The sequence below is a fragment of the Neolamprologus multifasciatus genome, chromosome 7 (genome assembly GCF_963576455.1).
Source record: "Neolamprologus multifasciatus chromosome 7, fNeoMul1.2, whole genome shotgun sequence".
Classification (NCBI taxonomy): Eukaryota; Metazoa; Chordata; class Actinopteri; order Cichliformes; family Cichlidae; genus Neolamprologus; species Neolamprologus multifasciatus.
This window is the reverse complement of record NC_140445.1, coordinates 18,940,856-18,966,160: the sequence shown is the minus strand read 5'-3', so window position 1 is coordinate 18,966,160 and position 25,305 is coordinate 18,940,856. Positions and strand designations below refer to the sequence as shown.

General features: G+C 39.3%; 1 pseudogene across 1 annotated transcript; it reads right to left on the bottom strand.

Moving 5' to 3' along the window:
* On the bottom strand, positions 1-23,027 carry LOC146514111 (BDNF/NT-3 growth factors receptor-like; annotated as a pseudogene). Its single transcript, XR_014875332.1, has 16 exons — positions 22,362-23,027; positions 19,410-19,484; positions 19,256-19,327; positions 19,081-19,149; positions 18,850-18,999; positions 18,524-18,678; positions 17,298-17,410; positions 16,544-16,853; positions 16,139-16,192; positions 15,877-15,991; positions 12,705-12,893; positions 12,067-12,197; positions 11,772-11,944; positions 9,202-9,442; positions 6,330-6,488; positions 1-2,931 (listed from the first exon to the last, which is right to left on the bottom strand). The product of XR_014875332.1 is annotated as a BDNF/NT-3 growth factors receptor-like (transcript).
* Positions 23,028-25,305: the final 2,278 nt, after the last annotated feature.

Genomic DNA, 25,305 nt, shown 5'->3' with positions numbered 1-25,305 from the left:
AGAACCCTAAAGGGCAGAGACTGTACTGTAAGACATACCACCTTTATTAAATGCACAGTATCACAAGGAACATTTCCATTAATTGTGGATAAGCTACTCACATGATGCACAAAGCATTGGATTGATTCATAGAACTGTCTGATTAAAGCAGGATTAAATCTGCTAGGAGAACACACACACAAACACACACACACACACACACACACACACACACTCAGATGCATACACGCTTAGATGCATATACACACACACAGGCACACATCCTCTAGCAATCTGATGTATGTGCAAATACACACACACACTCACACACAAATACATATACACTCTCTTAAGTTCACACAGTAAGTAAAATTTTGTTATCTGCACAGGAATGAAAAGTGTCATCTTTTTTTTTCTTCTTTTACTGTATATTTACAAAAAAATCATTAACACCCCCCTCGATATAGATTACATTCAAAAAAGGTCCCCACCCTTCTAGATTACATTCAAAATAATATACTATTCATGATGCAAAGTCACAGTTATTCATCTGAAAGAGGATCAAAATAGGCTACAGTCAGTCAGAGGGAGAGTGGTGGGGTTAGCCAGGAGGTAACTCTGACCTCCTCGCCACTGGCCACACATCTGCTGGGACACCTGTCGGGCCAGGAGAGTTCCTGATGTTTAGAGTCTGTGGTCGCTCCTGCGAGACAGGCAGCGTCTCAGACAGCCTCTGTGTGAGCTCCCCATCACAGTGGAGAGGAAACAGGAGATCATCTTCCTTCTTTTTTTTTCTTCTTCTTCAGAGAAAAACTTTTTTTTTCAATTTCTTTTTTCAATTAAAGTCCTCTGTAGATCAAAAATTGCCAAAAAAAACCACAAAACAAAACAAAAAGGAGAAGATTGTATTTTCACCGGTATTATGAACAAGCACAAAGAAATTATACAATGTAGCACAAATCAAATTGTATTTACATATAGTATGTATTGCCAGTGGCCCATAACACGTTGTCTTCAATAGCTGTCACACAGTTTTGACATGATACCTGCTTAAAACGGATTATACTATTAAACATAGCCTACTATTCATATAGACAAATATCAGAACTGTACAGAATGGAGAGCTGCTTATGTACAGCGGACAGGTGACTTATTATTGAAGAACGCTGTGAGAAAAAACATAGGGACAAACACACACACACACACACAAACTGGGGATTTTCTGTGCAATCATGGATTTTCTTTTCTTTCTCTTACAGCTGACAGCTGAGACCGAGAAGGAGGGAGCTCAGTGCTAAGGTTGTGCATTGGAGTGTTGAAGTAATGCTACAAATTGCACTTAACAAAAAGAACTTATTGTCTCACTGCTTTTATGCCTCCGCATGAAAGATTCCTGCTGATTTTTTGTTGATTTTTTTTGTTTTTTATGCAAAGATTAGGATGAAACTTGCACTGGACGCTCGCACCATGGTTGCTCTTTTAGCCTCTTTTTTAATATCAGGACAACAAAACAATTGAATATAATACAAGAGTGCATTCTGAAACCATTTGCTGCCTGTACAAATCACCACCGTCCAGGATGAAGAGCTGTCAGCCAGTCACCACATGGCTGGCTGGGGCTGTGAAGAGAGATGAAAGCACCCCTGGGACATTTTAAGGGCAATCAGACTCTTAATTAATGCTTTTACTGCAGTCTCATAGCCGACTACATGGAATTGAAAATGACGATCTTCAAAGTGCACTCTTAATCCATACAAAGCCCTGTACATAACCTAAATAAAAAAAAAGAGCACCCCTGACATCTGAAAACCTCCCATGATGGAAACCAAACCACGTCACGTACCAGAGATTTCAGAAATGGCATTGCTGGTTGACAAAAAAACAACCTGCGCCGCCGGGTCCCCCATCCTCTGTGCTTTAGGTAAATGAATGAACGAAAAGGAAGATTTGGAAAACAGAGCTGCACCCGTTCAAATGTCCCACTGAACACTGATGGCCTTCTTTCAAGAGGAAAAGGTATTTACAGAAAAGACGTGAAGTCGGGAAGCGCCTCAGAGGACCAGGATTGAAATCTGTGAGCCATGGATTTCAGTCAGCTTGCAAATTCTCTACATATTAAAATAGTCTGTGGCGTACGACACATTTAGCTTCAGCTGTGAACTAACAGGTTATTTTGTGTTATAGCAGAATAGGCGAGACACTGCTGAGAGAAGAAAATTAGCTATCTACAAGCATGTATCCATAAACTGTCCATCACAAAGAGACACATTGCACGTCCCTTTGTTCATTTCCTGCTTATGGAATACAAGAGGGAAGTGATTCGATGCGGTGAGTGCAGACAGGGCGAGCTGTCTATTGGTCTCTTTTTGTGCCTTTTACATACACTACGCCACATGTTTTGGAGCCCTAATGGTACAGAATCCTCTCTGCATTTTGGTTTCCACTTTGTGAAGCATGCCTCAACAACATCTGCAAATTTAAAAGAAAAGCAAAAAAAAAAAAAAAAGCCCCAAAAAACAAAACAAAGAAAAAAACAACAACCCAAAATTCACTCAAAAACCGTAAGGCTTTTTTCTCCGTGTGATGAGGACAGGAGCATTTACAGTTACATTTACAGCCGGGGTTTCTGTACACAGATGCGCTCGCGCAGCCCCCGCTTCCTCCTCCCCTTCCCCCCAGTTCCCGTCGTGTGCAAACACACAAACACTTGTCCACATTATGAAGCACACATGCACACGCAGTACATCACACGGACGCAGTGGCGCGTCAGCCCAGTATGTCCAGGTATACGGGCGAGGCTTTGGCCAGGCTCTGGAGCGTGCTGTGGATCTCCTTGATGTTCAGCCTCATGTAGGGCTCCCTCTGCCAGCAGCCCAGCATCAGGTCGTAGACCTCCTTAGGACAGGTGCGGGGCCGCTGCAGCACTCGGCCCTGAGTGATGCACTCGATCACCTGGGGAAAAACATTGGTTGGTTTGTCAAAAAGAAGCTGATTTATCTACTGTCACATAATAATGTGGTTTGATACAAAAAAATCTCTGCGGCTGGGAAGCGTGCGGGAACCAAATTGCACGTCCAGTTTATTAAAGGACGGCCTCGACATTTGGATAGCACAGACTGTATACAGAGGTTTAAGCCCTAAGCTCACCTTTTCCAGGAACATTTTCAAAAAGATTTAGGTTTAAAAAAAGAATGCTGCTCATGAGCAAATAGTCTTTGTAATTCCAAAGACTTACATTTTAGGAGAGCTCCCACAATATGTGCCGGAAAAGGAAGATGCTTTTAGATTTTCTCATTCAGTGTAGTGTATGTCATCTCAAGGACAGGCCATTCATCAAGATTTTTCTTTGGTTTTATTTCTTAACACATGATATTAATTTCCCCCATCTGAAAGGAAACTATTCTGTTTACCGGAATAGTGCACAGTATCTTAAGCAGCTTTGTTCTGTGCTTCCATGAAGTTCTGAGGATTTTAAAACCAAAATGTTCAACAGTAAAGGGTCGCCAACCTTCAGTAAGATTTCATTAGTCATTTCCTATTATGCAGCTAGCTGTGCCGTGTCATATTCTGATACAGATGTTAGCTGTTATGGGGTTCTGACTTCAAAAAGGGTTCATGTCAACTGAGACATGGGACACCGGAGTGCTGCACTGAAGTCTGGAGTCTGTCATCATTTCTTCCAGTTTGGAGCCAGAGTTTCTCGTAATTTTTTAAAAGGTGTTGTGAGCAGTGTGTTCTTAAGAAATCTGAGGAAATTGGACAATTGGAGGGCAGAAGATAAAGTGTCACTCCTAACAAACTATCTACAGCAGATAAAAAGTATTTCAAAGTTGTGTCCTTAAAAAATAGGAAAAGAAAATCTAGTGAAGACCTGGAAAGAGTTTGATTGTCAACATCTTCATTTTTCAGCATGCTATTGATCCCCAAAACACTACCAATGCAGTAAAAGCATACTTGGATAGAAAAGCACACATCAGTCATGGACTGGTCTCCACAGTGCCGAACCTCAACGTTGTTCAAGCAGTGTGGGGTCAGCTTGACAGTGAACAGAACAAAAGGTAGCCAACATCCAAAGAAGAGCTCTGAATTTTGAATTTGGTTATCACGCGACATGCTTTGATATAACTCATCTAGAGGCAGGACTGTTTTCAGTCATACTGTTTTACAGTGTTTTTATATAATCAGTGTTATTCATCATGACCTGTAAACTGTGTTAAAGCAAGGTTATATCAGTTAAGGGTTATCAAAGTGTGCCACTGTGGCCCTCGTGTTTTTAGCAATGTGCAGCCCGACTGAATAAAGTAAAAGAAACTGTGCTGTATATTTCAATCAAACACAGTTCAAATCATGCTAAATTACAGCTGTGCAGAGTTGTTATTTGCTGATGTATCCACTTTAAAATAAATATAATGTGAGGAAATGTAACAAACGCCTCACGGATGATTCAAAATAAACCACCATCGCTTAAGTCTGTGAAGGTTCTCAGTCATCCAGGTCATCGTAGTCAAAGGAGCTTGCAAAGAAAAGCGTCTGGACTTCTTTAAGTTACTTGAAGACGTTTCACCTCTCATCCGAGAGGCTTCTTCAGTTCTAAGGTCAAATGGTGGAGAGTCCCAGATATAAACCTAGTGGGAGTGTCCCCCCACAGAGGGACAAAAGGACCCCCTGATGATCCTCTAATCGCCTGAGCCAAGGTGTGGAACTGGGTGTGGGTCCCAATCAGCCAGAGTTTCGGGTGAGTTCATTATGAAACCTGGCCCCACCTTATCATGCGAATTCCTGAGGTCAGATGGCCCAGGGTGTGAGTGGGCGTTAAGGCGTCTGGGAAGGGATCTCAAAACTGGATTATAGATGGCAGAGAGTTGGTGTCGTAAACTTTGAACAGAGGCGGTGGTTTATGACACCAACTCTCTGCCATCTATAATCTGTGGGGGGACACTCCCACTAGGTTTATATCTGGGACTCTCCACCATTTGACCTTAGAACTGAAGAAGCCTCTCGGATGAGAGGTGAAACGTCTTCAAGTAACTTAAAGAAGTCCAGACGCTTTTCTTTGCAAGCTCCTTTGACCACCATTGCTTAAACGGACTTACATCAATCTGTCTCTTTGTCCCAGTATTTTGAGTTTTGTTTTGGACTCCATATTTATTTATTTTAAAGTATAAGATAATTTATGTTCTAGTTTCCGAGGATGTTAGTTTCTAGTGTTTTAGGATGTTAATTACCCTTTGGTTTCCAGTCTGTGTCCTTTGTCCCTGTGTTCATTTACCTTCGCTCTACCCAGTCAGATCCTCATGTCTTTTTGGTCTCTCTGTCTTCATGGCTGTCTGTGTTCCCTGTCTTGTCTAGTTAATACATTTGTCGCCCTGGTCCTTGTGTTTTTTCCCTTTCTGTTCTCGTGTCCATCTCTCTGTGTTTTTTGTCCTTTTGTCTCACCAGTCTGTCATGTCTCCTTGTCTGTTTATCCCAGTGTCAAGTCTCAGTGCATGTGTTACTTCCTGTTTTATTTTGAGTCCACTATCTTGTGTGCCTGATGTTAAGTTTTGCTTCCTTTGTCTTGTTTGCTTTGATTATGTTAAACTGTGTTCCCATCTACTCCCTCTCCTCTACTTCCTTTAGCTACCCTCCTGTGTATATATTGGCTACCCTCTCCCTCTGTTCTTCATCGTGTCCTCTCTCGTGATGTTTACAGCCTCTGTCTGTGTGTTCCCGGTCAGCTTAGTTTTTGTATATGGCTTCTGTTTTTCTTGCCTTTTTACCAGCAATAAAGCTGTGATATTGAGTTTTATATCTGTCTGCTGAGTCCTGCATTCTGGTTCCACACCCTGCCTGCCAGCAGCAAAACCAAGCGAACTCCAGACAGACCATTGAGTCCACCAGAGGGATGATGGGAATTAAGGTGCACGACTACAGCCTACATTCATTAAATTAATAGACCAGAATGTCAGTCTGGGCTTCTAAGACGCGTGGGTCAGAAATTTAATGCTTTGCTTGTGGTGCTAAAGAAGCTTTCAGTCAGCTTACTGTTTAATAAATAAATGACTAGTTTTGGAATGATTTTGTTTATTGGTCTTCACCACTATACAGGCTCCGCACTGGCACTCTGCCATCAAAACTTATGAGAAGCATGCTATGAATGAATTCTTACACAGCTCAGATTACTGTCATTAATGGAATACTTCTTTTACTCCACCAAGTAATTCTCAAGTATTGAAATAATTGATTAGGTAGGCATTGTGCTAGAATAGGAATAAAAATATGCTGACACTAACTCTGATTTTTTCTGCCACAGTGCTTATGTGGAGACCAATGAATGTGAAGTGTAGGGTTAGGTTGAAACGCTGTCTGACCTCATTGTTAGAGAGCTGGTACCATGGCTGCTTGCCGTAGGTGAAGATCTCCCACAGCACCACGCCGAGGCTCCACACGTCACTCTCTGTGGTGAACCGCCGGTACATGATGCTCTCCGGGGGCATCCAGCGGATGGGCAGCATCGTATGACCGCCCACCTGCACAAAAAACGACACAACAGCATTCATGAGAAACCAACACTGCAAGATCTGCTAAAGAGCTCAAAGCTGCTGAACATACTGACTTTATTGTTGTTTACTGTTGTTATAATAATGGGGGACTGTCAATAGATGTCAGTGATTGTGAAAAAAAAAACACATCGTTGTAGACTTTGTAGTCTTGCTATGGTACAATAGTTATTTACTAGAAACACCAAGCTGCAACCAATCATTCTGCAAGAACAGCCCTGCAATAAATCTAAATTCAGGAAGGTTAAAATGTTCACAATATACATGCAAATCATAAAAAGTGCTTAAAAAACACTGATGTCTGATAGCTTAAAAAGCCAACACGGGTCTTAAACCCCTTTAAAGCCTGAACCATGAAACCAGAACATATTTAATGTTTATTAAACCTTCTAACAACTTTATTAAAAAATGAATTAAATACTAATTTACATATATGTGTTTAATTTTTAATCATCACACTTATGATATACAAGTCTCAAAAGCTCCCCAAAGCTCATGCATCACATATGATGCGCTAGACATCACGGGTTAAGGTTAATGTGTATGATTTTTTTCTTGTCTGCTATTTATGATGATGAAAACGATTCTTTGTGTCAAATTAACAAAGATTATCCAGCAAATCCTCACTGCAATATTAACTTACACAAACCTTAAATAACCCCAAATAAATATTTGAACCCTAAATTAAGTAGCACCACTTTCGAGACATGTCGTTCATTCACCTATTTTCTGGTGCACATCCAGGTCTAGCTTGTTCAAGTGAAGCATATAAACAAAATGATCAGGATTTGCTGGTAGGTCTGCTGTTAAGATAATTTTCATGATCAAACAGCAAACTTGTCAGAAGCTGGAAGCCTCAAACATTTGGTCTCTGCGCATGAATAACAAATAATCAATAATTGAATGAAGTGCAAATCAGAGTCATTAACATGGAAGGAAATCTAGATGGCGAAACAAAGATTATTCAAGAGTTCTTTAGTTGAATGCTTTTGTAGCTCCAAGCCTTCTAACTGGTGAAGTTCATATACTGGTTCGCTCACCGGGATTATATCAGCGCATCTGAAACTGTGGGTTGCCAAACTGGTCGGGCATGAAACAATGCACAGGAAGTATGGAGTTCCAGATGAAAGCTGTACTGGGATTGCTGTGAAATAAACTAGCAAGAGTTTATTAGCTCTGTTCTGTTGATCATGTTTTTGTTGTTGTTGTTTCGAAGGTGGGTGTGCATGAAAACAAACTGAGAACCACCATATTCATAATTTAGTGTTGCGTATAATAAGCTTACTGATTAGCACTGAACACAATAACTAATAATAATGGTAGAAGTGCTAGAAATGATACTAAATTCATATTAAAATCGATATATATATATATATATATATATATACATATATATATATATATATATATACATATATATATATATATATATATATATACATATACATATATATATATATATATATATATGTATATGTATATATATATATATATATATATATATATACATATATATATATATATATATATATATATATATGTATATATATGTATATATATATATGTATATATATATATATATATATATATATGTATATGTATATATATATATATGTATATGTATGTATATATATATATGTATATATATATATATATATATATATATGTATATGTATATATATATATATATATATATACATATACATATATATATATATATATATATATATATATATATATATATATATATATATATATATATATATATATATATATATATATATACATATATATATTTATAACAAATCATGTGACTAATCCTTCTACCTAAGAAGAAGGACGAGGGAAGAAGGAAGGCAGTTCTAAAGGTAAAAGGAAGTACAACCCAGTACTAAAAATATGTATTGCTGGGTTAAGTGTCTGGTTACATGTGACAATTTGATGATTTGTTTCTGTTAGCTTATTTGGCTAATTTATGTGGCATTGGGAGATTAATTTGGTGAACCACGCAGACATCCCCTCCATTGTTTTTAATCTGTTTTAATGCAGTCTGTCAACCACCAATCCAACTGTGGGGCACAAATATAAAATTCTAGCAAACTATCAAAGGTTTCACTCATGTCTATGTCTTCACTCATGTGAAAATAATTAGTGTGATTGAAGGTAACACTTGCTCTAAGTGCATGTGTAACGGGACTGACTTCTGACTTCCAAAGTAAGCAAGTGAAACAGGATCCTGGTGCCTTTCGCTTTGCTAATGTGTTTGATAACGGGATCTGGTGGGAACCCTTTTTAAAAGGGATCTTATTAGATGCAGGAAAATGCATCTTGGAATTGATTTACAGTAAGAGTCTTCACATTTCTGACTTCACTTTGGGCAGCAGAGGGCACTGTGGGATTCACGCTGGCATGTGAGACACAATGAAGGAATAAAATACATGTATCAACTCAGTGTTATTATTAACATGATAGTTTTGTTTCTTTGACCTCCATTGTTTCTTATACAAATGAGAGAATTTGCATTTAAACTGCAATAGAAAAAGATACAATGATCATTATTCTTGCAGCTGCACAGTTTTTTAAGAGCAAACCTGGAATTAAATTTGATCAGTTCCACATTTTTTGTGTATAATGAGGTGAAGTGAAGTAAGGGAAGAAAGGGGAAAATATCTAAAATCCTTACTCTGTAGTAGTCTGAGCTGTAAACATCTCTGGACATGCCAAAGTCTCCTATCTTGACCAGCAGGTTTTCTCCTACCAGGCAGTTCCTTGTTGCCAAGTCTCTGTGGACAAAGTGCTGGGAGGCCAGGTAGACCATGCCAGCAGCAATCTGTTGGGCAATGTGCAGCATCTGGGACTGAGTGAGCTCCACCAGGATGCTGTGTTGACCGTCTGCCATGAGCACTGCATCGGGACCGTGGGACCTGCACCCAGTAACCGTTGCATAGTTTAGAAAATAATGCAGCAGCATGAACCATTCTGTCACTACTGTAATACATGAATGTGATGTTAGCAATCAACTAACTAATTAACAAAATATTAACCTGAAATGATTTAACATTTTTCTCACCAAGTAAAAGAATACAAAAAAATTTACAATACAAACTTCGTTCTAGCCTCCCAGTCTTGATCATAATGTGATGTTTCTATTAGCTGTATTTTTCTTTGGGTTCTAGACTGTAGACTGCAAATAGCACAAGTAGTGCATTACCTTGGTCTGTGAAAATATACTGTAATAGAGAGTCTCAGTATTTTCTTGCATTTTGGGAAAAAATATTCAAGAAAGTGATTATTTTATTGATCACTGATATAGTGATTAGTCTCACACTCGTACTCAGTAAATTCAGTACAATCACACAGTGTGTGTTATAATATTGACCGGACTAGAAAATGAAGACGTAAAATTGACATTACCGTCTTGAGCTTTTTTTTTTTGTTACATTTGATTTTAAAAACATATTTATCAAAGTTAGAAGCTACAAACTAAACATACAGGTAAGAGAGAATTATTTGAAACTGTTACAATAGGTCTAGGCTGCTGATGGCATCCCATGACGCACTATACGCAAATTTGGATTTGGCTATTAGTTTTTACCAATCTCTGACTCTCTGTCTGACTCAATGTCGTTTTTTATCCTGTCTTCATCCCCTCACCCCCAACTGGTCACAGCAGATGGCTGCCCTTCCCTGAGCCTGGTTGTGGCGGAGGTTTTTTCCTGTTAAAACTGAGTTTTCCTTCCCACTGTCGCCAAGTGCTTCCTCGAATGGGGTCAATTAATTGCTGGGGATTTTTCTGTATTATTTTATGGTCTCAAAATTACAATATAGAGTGCCTTGAAGTGACTCCTATTGTGATTTGGTGCTATATAAATACATTTTAATTGGATTGTTTCTTGTTACAAACTCGTCCTTTCGTTTTCATGTTACTTTATTCCTTTTGATTTCGAGTCCCCAGTAACGTTATTATTTCCATACAGCATATACAGCTGCTTGTTAATGTAAATACTTAATCAGCCAATCACATGGCAATAATTTGTTACATTTAGGCATATAGACATAGACGTTATAACCAAAGTACACAGAAGAGCATCTCAATAAGTGTAATTCTGAAGTAGATGGACTACAGCAGCAGAAGACCACATTGGGTGCCACTCCTGTCAGATAAGAACAGGAAACTAATGCTTCATGTGGGCTCACCCAAAATTAGATAATAGAAATTTGGAAAAGTTGCCTGGTCTGATGAATCCAATTCCAAATGGTAGGGTCTGAATTTGGTGTAAACAACATGAAAAGCTTTGATTCATCCTGCTTTTATACCAGCAGTTCAAGCCACTGATGGCGATGGAGTGGTGTGGTGAATGTTTTCTAGACACACATGGACTCTTTGGTATCAATTTATTTATAATTTAAATGCCACAGCCTACCTCCATCCCTTCATGACCACAGTGTACCCATCTTCTGTTGGCTGCATTTAGCAGGTTAATGTGCCATATCATAAAGCTCAAATCATCTCAAACTGACTTCTTGAACAGAACAAAGAGTTCATGTAAGCCTACTCAAATGGCCTCCACAGTCACCAGATCTGATTCCATCATGCATCATGGATCTGCAGCAACTGTGTGATGCTATCATGTCAATATGGACAGAAATCCCTGAAAAATGTTTCCAGCACCTTGATGAACCTGTGCCATGAAGGATTAAGGCACTTCTGACGGTAAATGACTAGCTCTTACTCAGCACTTTCTACTCTAACTCAGCACTCAAAGCAGCTGTTGCTACAAGCTTCATTCACCCAATCACACACATTCAAACAAGCACCTTGTCTAAAATTTTCACACACAAATGCATAGAGAAAAACTCAGGGACCAATATCTTGCCCAAGGAAACTTTCACATACAGATTGGAGTAGCTGGGGATTGAACCTGTGACTTTTACATTGGTATATAACCAGCTCTACCTCCTCCACAGCCAAGGCTGAGACACAACAGTGAGAAACAACAGAAAGGGGATCTAACCCAGTCCTAGCAATGTGCACTTTATTGATTTGCTTTTATTCCTTTTGTATTATACAATATTTGGGTTTTTTTTTTAGCACGTGTTATTTTTAATTATTTCTTTTCACTACATTTGTGTTATGTTGTTATCAGCCTGTCAGTCCTTACACAAACCATTTGACATTCACTGATCTGCATGAGAGGTACCACAAGTAACTGATTAGTAACAGATACCAATAGAAGATCTAAAGAAGCTTACCTGAGGAACTTGTTGAGGTCCCCGTGTTTCATATATTCAAACACCATGATTAGTGGGTCACTCTCTACGCACACTCCGTAGAAGGTGACGATGTGCTCGTGCTGCAGGTTGGTGAGGAGCTCAGCCTCTCTGTAGAAGTCTGCTCGGCCGCTCTCGCTGGCCTCTTTCAGTGTCTGAAACAAGACAGGGACAAAGACAAGAGGCAAACGGTGAGAAGCATTATCTGCAGGAACGTACATCTAATCACTAGGATTTACTGACTGACTGTCAAGTTCATTGATCGTTTGATCTGTACCTTGACTGCCACGTGGATCTTCTCCTGGTCTGGTGTCAGGTTGTAGCATTCAGCGAGAAAGACCTTCCCAAAGGCTCCTTCTCCCAGCTCCCGCTTCAGCACAATGTTGTGTCGCTTGATGTGCTGGACAACTTTAATGCAGAAGAAGTCAAATCACCCTCAAGGTTATGTGCACATTGGGAATTTAAGTGGACATTTTTGGTGCATACAGAACATTTGTCTTCACTAATCTCACAACAGACAAGCACGTGTCTTCAGACTGCATCATTTATGTGATGGCAATTCAAAAACTGAAAGATATTTAAATTAACATGACAGAAAACATATATATTTAGCAAATGACATAAGTTAAAAAAGGACTTAAATACTTATCTAAACTATCTGTTTTTACAATTCAATACTTTGTGTAGATTCATAAAGTATAAAATATAAAACTGCTGAGTTAAGCCCTTTGTCAGAGCTTGTGTTCCTGCACATCTCCTGTGGTCCAACTATCCAGCCGGTCTAAGGAACTGGAGTCACTATCACAGTGCAGTAGGATGCCAAAAATAAATATGGCGCCTAGCAGCGATCCCTGCATGGATTTATCAGAAAAGGCCCAGGTTACCCGGCATTTGTCGAACGAGGCAGTAACTCACACGTGTTGGATTTCAGCATGCTGCCGGAGTTACGGAAGTACTGGGGGTTCTCGATGACAGGAATCTTTGTCATTCCAATGATCACTGCGTCTGGACCCATCTCTGAGGATGACGGGGTGTTGTTGCCATTGGAGACGTGATGGAGAGGGCTGGCAGAATCATCGTCATTACTGATAACTGAGGAGGAGCCTAGAGAGCCACAGAGGATGTGGAGAAGGAGGAAAAGAGAAAGACAGCGCAAAGAAGACGAAGAAGAGTAAAGCTGTTAGCCATAAAGGAAGGGGAGTAGAAAGGAGTTGCAGGGTGAAAAGAGATTGACAGAGGGATCACAGGTTATATGAAGTATGTCAGATTACAGATTATAGGCAGGTTTACTGAATAATGTAAAAGGATGAGCTCAGGCCAAAGCAGAGCTCACTAATTCCTGTGGTAATTTCCATATTCACACAGTAGGAACAGCAGAGGGCCAACGCTACTGCTTACTTTCAAACCCCTGATATGTCATTTACAAAAGGTACATAATAACTAGATTCATATTTTATGATATAGGTGTAAGGAGATATTAGGACATTCTAATGTTTCATTAACATTAAGTGAGAACAAATGCTTATAATGCTTAATAACACACTGAATGGCTTCTGTGTATGTGTTATACACTGTTATTGAAGGTTCATGAGCTGTTTATGCATCAGTTATGAATATTAACAAGATGTTGAAATTGCTGAAAAAAGTCATACTAAATAGTTAGAATTTTGTTCTAAGTGTTTTAGATTATGCACCATGCTGCTTAGCACAAAGACTGGAAACTGTGGCTGCATGGCACCAGATTTTACTGGATAGTTAGCTGCCAGCTGTAACATAATTTTAGTGGTGATAAGTACAAAAAACAATAAACAAACAAGGAAAAGGAAATTCAACAAATGTAAAAGCAAAAAACAAAACAAAGTGTACTAGAACAAACACACGAAATCTGACAAATTATTCAAATCTGAAATCTGGTATAGCAAATCTGCTTGATTATGATGAGAGAAAACTGACTACATGAAAGAATATTATCATGCCATAACAGGTGATCAGAGCTAATGGTAGTAAGAAAATTATATAAATAAATACATACATGAAAAAGAGCTTGCAGTCAGTATATGGAGGGAGACTGGGAGGGTTAGGATGATACAGTTAAGGCATGCAAGATTTTAGTTGCATGTCTTAACTGGCATTAGGTGACAGAATTGAATTCAAATGTTTTTCTTGCCTGCATAATCGTTTATTTGGTTATATCATTTGGTCCACAAGTAGTCGGATGATGACACTTTAAAAAATAATTTTGCCTCTGTACAGCACCAAAGTGGAAATCAAATAATTGCTATGTGATTAAAGTGCAGACTTTCAGCTTTAATTCGACGTTGTTTTTTTTTAAAGCATCACTTTAACTGTTTAGCTAAAGTCTATTTCAGGAATTACAGAATTACAGATAGTCCTCCCAGTTTCAGCGGCTCAAAAGTAATTGGACAATTGAGTTATAAGCAGTTTCATAGGCATTTGATGTCTGTTCCCTTATTATTATTTTGTGATAAATGAAGGAGATAAAACATATGGAGTGGATGCATTTAGTAGCTGTTCACTAAAACTCTGAATATGAAGTCCCAAGAGATGTCTATTCAAGCGAAAGAGGCTATCATTAGCCATCTCAACAATCTGGTGCATTCTTAACAGGAAGGAATTGACTGGCCAGCAACACCAAAAATCCCTGAAAGACCACGGAAGATGACTAAAGTGGATTGTTTCAAAGTTATTTCCTTTGTTAAAAAAACTCCTTCACAATGACTAACAAGTCAAAAAACACTCTTGGGGAGGTTTGGAAAAAATTTACCCTCAAGAGAAGGCTTCATGAATGGAAATGCAGTGGTTTTACAACAAGGTTACATTCAAGAACAGGAAGGGCAAATTAAACTTTGCCAGAAAACATCTAAAATAAAAACTTCTGGGAAAAAAGGTTTTGGATACATGGAACCAAGATTAACTTGTACCAGAACTATGAGTCAAAGCATACTGCTTTTTCTATCAAACATAGTACAGATAACTATAGCATGGGCAAGTATGGCCACCAGTACAACTGACTCACTGGTGTTTAGTCATGATGAGACTGCTGATAGAGGCAGCAGGATGAATTGTGATGTTTACAGGGCTGTACTCTCTGCTCAGATTCAGACAAATGCTGCAAAACTGATAAAGTGCAAAGTGCAAATGGATAATGACCTAAAGGATAGTGCAAAAGAAACCTAAGAGTTTCTCAAGGCAAAGAAATCAGATATCCTATAATGGCTGAGTGAGTCATGTGATCTCAACCCAATAGAGCACACTTTCTAGTTACTGAAGACAAATCTGAACGCAGACAGACCCTCAAACAAGCAGCAACTGAAAGTGGCTGCATTAAAGGCCCAGCGGAGCATCACAAGGGAGGAAACACAGGATTTGGTTACATCCATGGGTTCTAGACTTCAGGCAGTCTGACTACAAAGCATTAAAAACAATCCTTATAGTTAAAATGATCTTAGTTTGTTCATTTTGAGCTTCTGAAAACTGGAGACTCTATACTTTAATGCTTTATTAGAAGGTGTTGGATTACAGGTGAAATGTCACACTTCAATCACATAATGTTTGATTTAGTCCAATGTGGTGGTTTACATACAACCCCCCCCCCCCCAAAAAAAAAAAAACTACCATTGTCCAAATAGTTATAGACCTAACTGCATTTCAGAGGGAAGCACGTGATGTTAAAACTTGTGTTCTAGTGTCTATTATATGTTTTAAAGGGACCTTTAAGGTATCTTTCTATACACATATATTTGGATAAAAGATGTATTGTGCCACTGACATATTGAAAAGCTGTTTCTGTGTTTTAGCAAATGTCAGGGTGACCAATATGGGGTTTCTTGTATTTCAGGGATAGTTCAACTCCAAGCAGCCTAGAGTGGACTGTCTGCGACCTGGAGCTGAGGATAACGTTTGCGTGATATTTATTTGCAATGATGGCCAGGGTTTCCAGGATAAACTGCCGGTTGTAGCTTCACTTCTAGCAAACACACGTGATATTGTTTAACTCAGGGTAAGGAAGCACAAATGTATATCTTGAATTATCAGCTTAGTTGTTTTTTTTAGAAAATGTTTGCACCTTTAATGCCAAACTTGGAGTTTCTTCCGTATTTCAGTATGATCGTCATCAGAACACAACCGATCACGGCAACTGCAGCAATTCCCAAAACTACAAACACCCTAGGAAGAAAAAACTAAGATGGAGTCATGAGGCGATAACAGGAGCTGCTTTTTTTAAAAAAGAATTGAAATAAACAAGAAAATATTGTGTATTTTAAGGGTTTACAAGAAGAGGTAGGTACCACTGCTTTAGATGAAGCGGGCTGATTAGGGTCACTTACAGCAACACTATCATCCGGTGGAGTGTCTGTAGGATCTGGAAAAAACACATGGGTCTGAACATTTTAAACCAATCTAGTAAGTGAAAGCATGTCAAAATGCTGACTGTTAGGTTCATGCAAATTTGAGAGTTAAAACACACACCGTCTGGGCAGAAGGCGAAGGCACAGGCAACGGCAGGAAAGGGACAGGGACATTATCAGAGTTCATTTTAAATTTGCAGTAAATCATCATCATGCTAACAAGTACAACATTTGTCCGGATAAGCCAAATCGATACTTACAATACTCGAGGTCTTCTGTAGAAAAGAAAAGAAAAGACAAAAAAAAAAGCATGTCAGCAGCCATAATAAACAGAAACGAGCTGACTTCAATAAACGGACTTGTGTGAAAAGACAGAATACTGACCCGTATGGTGATGTTAGGCGGGTGGAGAAACTGGGCAGAGATGTTCCTCTCATCCCTGCCATACTTATTCTCTGCGACCAGCTTGTACTTTCCGTTGTGAATGTGGGTGGGGTTGACCAGCTGCAGGCAGCCGTGTTGCTGGTTCTCTGTGGTCACGTGGATCATGGTGCGGATGTAGTCCTGTTCCTGGAGAGGCTTGTTATTGTGGTACCACCTTAGCTCCGGCTTGGGGTTCCCCGTTACTGTGAAGGGGATGCACCAGTGGTGGTCCCCGCTCTGGAGTCAGGAGTGTCAGGTATGGTGGGGGCAACTGACACAGAGGCAACAGTAGAGGAAGAGTAATAACAAGATGATAGGAAATAAACACAAGGAGGGAAGCCAATAGGTAAAACAACATCTGAGGGATTTTGAGTAAGTGACAAAAAGTATGGGAAGGGGGACTGATCACACAACATCTGACCACTGACGAGATGAAAACACGGAGAAAGAGGAGGAGGGTGGAACTAAACAAGCAGAGGTGTATGGCAAGGCATGAGGAGCTTCACAGAAGGAGAGTTATGGACAGGAAACATGGAGAGTCAATAAGGTTTGCCAAGAGACACTAATGATAACAAAATGAGGAGCCTTCTGCTTCCAGTGGAAAAACAACATCTCGAAGAAGGCATTTAAAAGTTCATCACATTAAATTACACAAATTAAACTTAGCAATGCAAATATAATTTCTAGAGATGTGTGCCATGGTTAAAGTGCTTACAAAGAATATGAGCTGAAGGCTGGCCTCGGTCCTGACCGACCATGTTCTCGGCACTGCATACGATCGCCCTGCCGTTATCATCAGGAGACAGGCCTGACAGGGGTGAGGATGCTCTCTGTACCCATATGTTCAAACTGTAAACACATTATTAATTATTTCATTATGTTTCCTGTATACAGAAAATTGTCTTGATCTTATGAAACCGACTACTATTAGTTGACTGTACAATACAGGCTCAAATGGCTATGACAGACAGACAGACACCAGAGTAGTTAGCAAAGTAGCCAGGGAGTTTTAAAGAGTTACTTAAAAGTTCAAGTACCTAAAAGGAATGAAGACACTTAAACTGGATAAAGATAAACATTTGAAATTCTGTAAACAAATGCTGAAAAATATTATGGACCAGTACTTAGCAAACTAAAATCAATGTGAGATGATAATTGAACTAGTAGCTAGAAGTGGCTAACAGCTAGTTAAAAGAAGCACAGAGAACATATGAACGGCAAGTAAGTAAAAGTAGTTGATACACATTTTAAATAGCACAAGGTAGAAAAGCAGTGTAAATGAGCTAAAGTGGCTAATAAATTAAATAAAAAAAGACTACTTTTCTAATTGTTATTAGAAAAAGCTGATGTAAGAATAGCAAAACAATTAGCTAAAAGCATCAGCTAAAATATTTACAAGTACTCAATACGGACTTAACCAGAAACAAGCCAGTTCAACAGTATTAATGTCCAGTTTTATATATTTAAAATTATTCATTCAAAGCTTGAAATCTCATGTTGACAACTTCACAACAATTTATCTAACGATGCCCTTTAAAGCTCTACAAACACAGTCACAAACTTTTAAGCACTTAAAAGTAAATTTCAGCGTTTGAAACCCCCGAAATGCTTGTAAATCACCCAGAATATATATATATATATATTCCCAACATTAGTGATGTGTTTTGCATTGCTTTCAGTAAGCTGTTTCAAATTAGAAAATAGTCAGAACAGTCTAGTCCATGTCCTCATAATTGTTATCTTATCTATATATTTGATTTTCCCATGAAAACAACTAAATTAAATGTGATTATTTTATATTAATAATAATAATAATAGTAATAATAATAACAATTTACATGTTATTTTAAATAACTTTTAAAAGTATAAAATATCACCAAAGTAAAGCTCTTCGAGACTCTGTAAAGGTGGAGCCCGTGCCAAAGGTTTAAAAATGAAAACCGAAAGGTAGATCACCTTACCGCATAGTGGGTCCAGAGCTCATCAAGGTTCCACGCATCTCGGGAGCAGGGGAGCCTGAGGCACTGCAAATAGCTTGACATTACTCCCCTCCATCTGAGTCACATTTCTGGGGGTGACCTCTACCGTGGGAACCACTGTGAAAAAACATGCAAACCATAAAAGTAAAAGGAAACTTGATCAGATTGTTTCCCTTTAAACTTTCTTTCTGTCTTTCTTTCAGTCCCTTACTGTGCATCCACTCATTCAAACATTCGATATCAATCAGTCTACTCAGATTTGCTTATTGTGGGATGGTTTCACTTTACCACAGTCTGGCGGCCGGAAGGTAGCAAGTCCTGCACCACTCCTCTGTCATCTGTGCATGTCAGCTCGGGACTGTCTGTTTCTTCCTGGAGTCTTAGCTTGATCCACAAGTTCTCACAACACAATCCAGAGGATTCCCAGACAGAAGTAGCCTAGAAGAAAATAGAGTGCATGTGACACTACATAGAAAAGACATAGATACACTGATGGTTTTGTGCGTATGCGTCACTTACGGATATGTAATGTTAAAGTTCTGAAATGTTCTCCATGACAGTGTTGACAAGTTATTGTCTCTGAGATTTCTGACAGGAGAGAAAACAAAAACAACCAAACAGAAAATATTCAACTAAGCATTCTTACATGTTTAATAATGAAATAACTGGAGAGGCTCTGTAAAATTCTTCTTACACATATTGAAGTCTTGTATTGTTAAAAAATGCGTCCGGTGATATAGATGTCAGTCTTGTCTTTGTGACCGTTCTGTTGGAAGTTAAATTGTAGTTACTTGAACTTTAACTCCACTTTTAACCATAAAAAACACAACACTGAATGTTCTACTTACAGGTTTCTTAGGTTTATGTAGTGCCTCAGACTGCTGTCACTCAAGTCAAACAGTCTGTTTTGATTAGCAATGTATCTGTGGAAAAACAAGATAAAAGGGAAAGCTTGGTATGGTGCAGGTTTTTAGTCAAACTATTCACACAAAAAATGTCAAATATTGAGTCAAAAGTGTGATTTAAACTGGAATTGAGATACAGGTCCTAATTAACTCTCCAAAAACTCAAGTGTTGAATGGGAAATGTGTGTATTTTATAAGACTAATAACTTTTTTTGAATAAAACACATTTTGTTGTTTTGTGAGTCAGCAAGGTAAAATTGTACAGCTCCAAGTTAAGCTAGCTATTTTACTCAAGGAGTCTTGCCTCTAGTGCATTTGTCAGTATAACATTAATACAACAGCGTGTACTGACGGTGTGAAGTGACATGTTTACCTTGTTTACCAAAAACAATGTTTTTTAAAGAACTTTGTGGACTAATAACTGTAATAAACTGTTTTTGTTTTAAAATAGCACCTCTAGGAAAAAAAAAAGCTTAACGTGGGGGCTGGGTATGTCACCAATAATAATAATAATAATAATAATAAGTTGTAGGGAAATTAGCTCGATAAGAATGAATGAATTGGGGTTATTAACTCTAACCAGGTAAAACACTGTGCAGGGACAGTCTAACAGCTTAATCTGGGTCCTGAGCCACGATCAGACTGGGTGTGTCAGTATTTGGCTGGAGGTTGATAAGCAGGAGACCTTACAGCTGCTGATATATAAAGAAACTCAAAGTTGCAGACAGAACGATGGTGCCTTTATATGTGAAGTTTTGGAATCAAATTCAAAGTTGCAACTGAGCAATCGCAGATGTGTCTACGTACACATTGAAAAGTTATTTTTATTTATGCTGAAGCATGTAATTGTATTTTGGAGTAAGCAGGTTTCTGTTTGGAAAGGAGGCATGTCTGTGAGATAATTAGTGCTGAGAAAGAGAAACACTATTATGTTTCTTTGCTCTGCAGCGAGATTTAACTAAGTTTTGTGATTTGAGAAAAGTTTTTATTAAAGGTTTGTCTTTTTTCTTTTGTCTAGTCCTTTGCTAATGTAAAGCGTCATCACATGCCCACGCTGTTAAATTAATTATCATACCAAAAGATGGCTTTTTTCCAGCGTTTGGGAGGTTTAGTTATCTGGACAGTGCCTATGCCTAAGGTTTCAGTTTAGGTGAGAAGGTGCTTTCAGACATTGATATCCTTAGGAGTGTGATTTTTTTCCATATCTAACTTTTTTTTAAAAGCTAAGGTCCATGTGGGAACAGTAGGTCCTCATGGTGAAACTGTGAACTTGGCACAGATGAAGCTTTACCCCATCTCACTGTTCCTGAATCTGCTTCTTGGTAAGAGGCACTACTACGGTCCACCTCTTGTCTCTCTATGGTCATAAAATGCCTACTTTCATGTCTTCTGAGTTTTGTGCTCTGCTTCAACAGTGTAATTTGGGGAGACTGAGAAAGTGGTGGTATTTTTGTTTTATTAGATTTTCTTCAAGATGCTGCTTTTACATTCCTACACAGTAGTACTAACATGAGATTTGAAATATTTAACAAATGAGACTTTTGGAGAGCGCAGTCAAAAATTGAAATTGTTTTTCTGAATTTGTAGCAAGTAACTACATATTTTATGGAGTTTTTAAGAATGAAAAACATTTATGAATTATTTTGAGGTGGAATGATTGTCCTGTTTTAACTAGTATTTTGTTAAAGCTTCAAATGATCTGAAAAAAACAAACAAGCAACAACAACAACTTGTGAGTGTTGCTAACTACTGATGGGTTTGACACTGACTGCTGGTTGCTTCATGTGTTAGTAGGAAACATTTTGTTTACATGAGGATTGGAGGATGCCCTAAAACTACAAAATGTATCTAAAGAGCCAGTGGTGCCTTCGAAGTGACGCCTTAAAGTGTCACTAACAGGAATTTTTAAATTCATGGTTGATTTTCAGAAGGTGCCAGGCCTGATGTCCTTCACTGATGTTGTACACACTGCCTTAAAGAAATCTGGAACAACTGCATTCTTTACAAAGTGAAGAACATTAAAAAAAAAAAAACATATAGGCACCTGAAAGACTTTTCTTTTTATCTGCAAAGTAAAAACGCGAATAAACACGTTGACCCCAAGTAAACTACATTCACGGTAAACTGATGTGACGCCTATTCAGCCTGCCTGCCTCCGAAAACTCACTCAGTCTCCCTTTGCTCCGCTGGGTGCCATGCAGTGGTGTACTTGTGCGGGGTTGTAACAGGTAAGCTTCAACACAGACCTACACACTGACGCAGATGAGGCTCTACACAACTGTGGGTAGCCTATTGGCAGCTGTACACAACTGATGCGATCTCATGTGTAATGTGCCAACAGCATGAAGTATTCAGGCTGCTTCACACCGCCGCCCAAAAACCGAGTGAGCACCTCGGAGGCTCCGTTAGGCCTGAAAATTTACTCCATCACTACCACTGGAGCTGTTTTGTAAAGGAAAACACCGACTAATCCAAATAAGCCTGACGCACAACCTCGCCACCATAACGCGCTCGCGCACGCGAGCAACTGCCTCTGTCTCACACACACACATGCGCGCGCGCGTAAAAGCACACGCAAGCACACATATACGAGGCTACATGATCTGACATTGGTTATAAGAATAAAATTAATTCTGTGTCGGGAAAAGCGCTAAACATGGATCTCTACTGATGTTTAATCCACAAGGAGATTCCAAACCTCCATTAATAACGCCGTTGATCTTATTCTCACCCTTATTGTTATTATAATTATTGTTGTTATTATTAATATTATTATTAAAATACCAGCCCCAACTATTTGATATTCCAGCGACCCACAGATTCCAGGGGAGCTCTTTACGCATTGCTTCCTAATGAGTTAATAAGCTGTCGGTGCGATCGTTTTCATACACTTACATCTCAGTGATGTTTTCCATGTCATCTAACGTGAGGACAGGGAAATCCTCGATCCCTGGTACAGAATCAATACAAACAATTCTTGAGATGCTGCAAGTGCAGGATGCGGGGCAAGCATCGCTAAATCTCCACAGCCCCATCAAAACCAAAAACAATCCGACACGAGCCATGCCATATTCCCCCGCGCTGGAGTCCATCGCAGGTCCAATGGTATCCCACGAATCCCCCAAACAGAATCAGCTCAAATTGAATTATTAAGATTTCCTCCCTCGCCACCTTTTTTCGGCCAAGTTAATCCTTTCGACTCCGCAGGGGGAGGAAAAAAAAGACTACGCTGTCGGCGAGGAATGCGCAGAGCTCACGGTTTAATATCAAGATGCCATGGACTGGCCTTCTCGTCTCCGCAGAGCTGGTATCACACTACTGCATATCGATGCCGTGAAGCAAGGTGTCAAGTGGTCCGTCCTGGTGCTGCTGCCGTTGCTGCCTCACTCCCCTATCGGGGGCCACAGGACTGCTCGCCACTGCCTTGTAAAACAAATATGAGGTGTTCCAGATGTTTAGAGATCAATAGGCAGGGCCCCCACGAGCGGTTTGTCGTGTGTGTGTGTGTATGTATGTGTGTGTGTGTATGGTGTGTGTGGTGATGTTGGGGGGGGGGGGGGGTGCCGGGGGGGGACTGCACAGTGGAGTAAGGATGCGTGGTGATGCTGCGTGTGTAGGGAGGAAGGCTACCTGCATCCGTCTATCGATTATCGCCGAGGACGAGCGCATCTCACCCTGCCATCACTGGGACGGGGCTTATAGGAGTGGGGGGCTGGGAAATGTGATTGCGATTGTGCCTGAAAATGTTATTTTTTGTCATTTTTTAAAAAAATAGGATCGTGAGAAAGTTCGTATTTAAATGGTGCAACAAACACCTAAAACGTCAGCTTCTGCACATTTCGAGTCAAGTGCCCAGCTGTGGGGCTAATCACGCCGTCTGCGATGGCCACAACAACAATATGGATGTAAACTCTTGTGTTGTGGTTACTCTGAAGCCATACATTGGATGAAAGCTTCTTTTTTTTCACACCAACACTGTTGTAGGCTACGGTTGGCCATTAGGCCTGGTGTGGACGTAAGGTTGACGCACAAGACGGGGTGCATCTATGAAAATAATTACCTATACTATGTCCGCAAGCTTCAAATAGGTCTCACTCCAATCACTGATCAGTGCACGATATAGGCGTCAAGAACTCCATCTATTTATTTCTTTGCCCAGTAAACTTTGTTTGGCAATAAATAAACTAAATAACAATAATAGTAGGCTAGTAGTAATAATAATAATAAATAATACAACCAACTTTCAGCAGACTGTTGCATGTTTTAGTAGGAGTTTAAGACATTTTTGTGGGTGGGTGTTCAAGTATTTGTCAATAAGCATTTCGGGGCTGAACTGCAAATATGTTGCTCTGACGTTTATACACGAATACGTGATCATTTTTCTTTATAAATTAATTGTAACATATTGCTTTTCCCCCGTATACGTCCCAAAGTGTGCCAGTTCCATGCCAGATGTGGTCTCTGTTCAATATTTATTTATTTAGTGTTTGGTTTTTTCGGTAATTGCTGTCCAGTGCCAAAACATCAAGCTGGTCATATGTTTTCAAAATGTAATAAAATAGATCATGTTTACCACCGGATTCCTGTATTTCCACTCACGACAAGGAGGCAGCCAGGACACATGATCTGTGACACAGCCTGGATGGTTAGTGTCGCTATGGTGACTTGGTCTTTACAAATAGCGCGGACAATGTCAAGTGTCGCTATGGTTGCAGATGAAAATATATACGCAGGCTTTTTTTTTAAGAGAAACATCAAGAACTGAATTATATCTGTCTCCATGGCAACCTCAGAGTATAGGAGAGAGAAGAGAGAGCTCTTTATTTTGCAATAGATCCTTGCATATATATCTGAAGAAGCATAACAACACTTTGAGAAAAGGTGTGGGGGGTGATTGATGGAGGAAATATGGGCATGATTCAGGGCTTCTGATTTGCATACATGCATGGAAGCCAGCTGGTGGCTCTGGATTAATAATATCTGATCGTGATCTTGTCTGGGGGGGTCACTTTAAAATGCAATACAATACAGATTGTGGAATGTGCCATTTTTTTTACTGTGAAAATTGGGAATATCTATAAATAATCCATAAAAATGTATATCAGTTTCCCCAACTCTGCTTGTTGGTGTTATTAGTTGGAAGTATCGCTTCTTCGAGGCAGTTTAACTTCTGGAATATGAGCGTGAACAAGCGGGAAAAAGAGATGCTCATCCGCAAACGAGTCCTTGTTCATATGGTGTCAGTTCTGAAACATCCAAGTCCACGATAAGAGCAAGTCACTTTGAACCAATAATTAGAATCAATCTCCAACCCATCTTTCATTTCACGTCATGTACACAAACACTAATCAAAACCACTTAAAAAGTTCGCCCTAAGATATGATACCAAAAACACTCCAATCCAAAACCAAAAACTTTTTCCTCTTGGAGTTTTTACTCCTACCCCCAGCTTTGCCAACATTTCAAAATGTTCCCATTCAGGAACCTCTGAGTGCCTTGTGTCACTCTCTCTCTAATAGTGTCTCTGTTCGAAGCCTGTTGCACTAATGCAGCTGTGGCACTGCTGATATAAATCCTGGAATATCCACTTGCTCTCTTTATATAGGCCTCACTCGCACAATAGTTTGATTTCAAACACAACAAATGTGATTTCTTTCAGGTGGCTTCCTACATCTTCCACCAGAAAATGCTAACAAATATTTTCACAGTCCATATACTCCCTCTCACTTATGTTTCTTTGCCAGCATTGTGACGTGTAATTACATCTTCTAAATTCAGGGTGTAATTTAACAAGCTGCATAAATTTAGATACAGCAGAGCAAAGGAAATGCGAAACAAA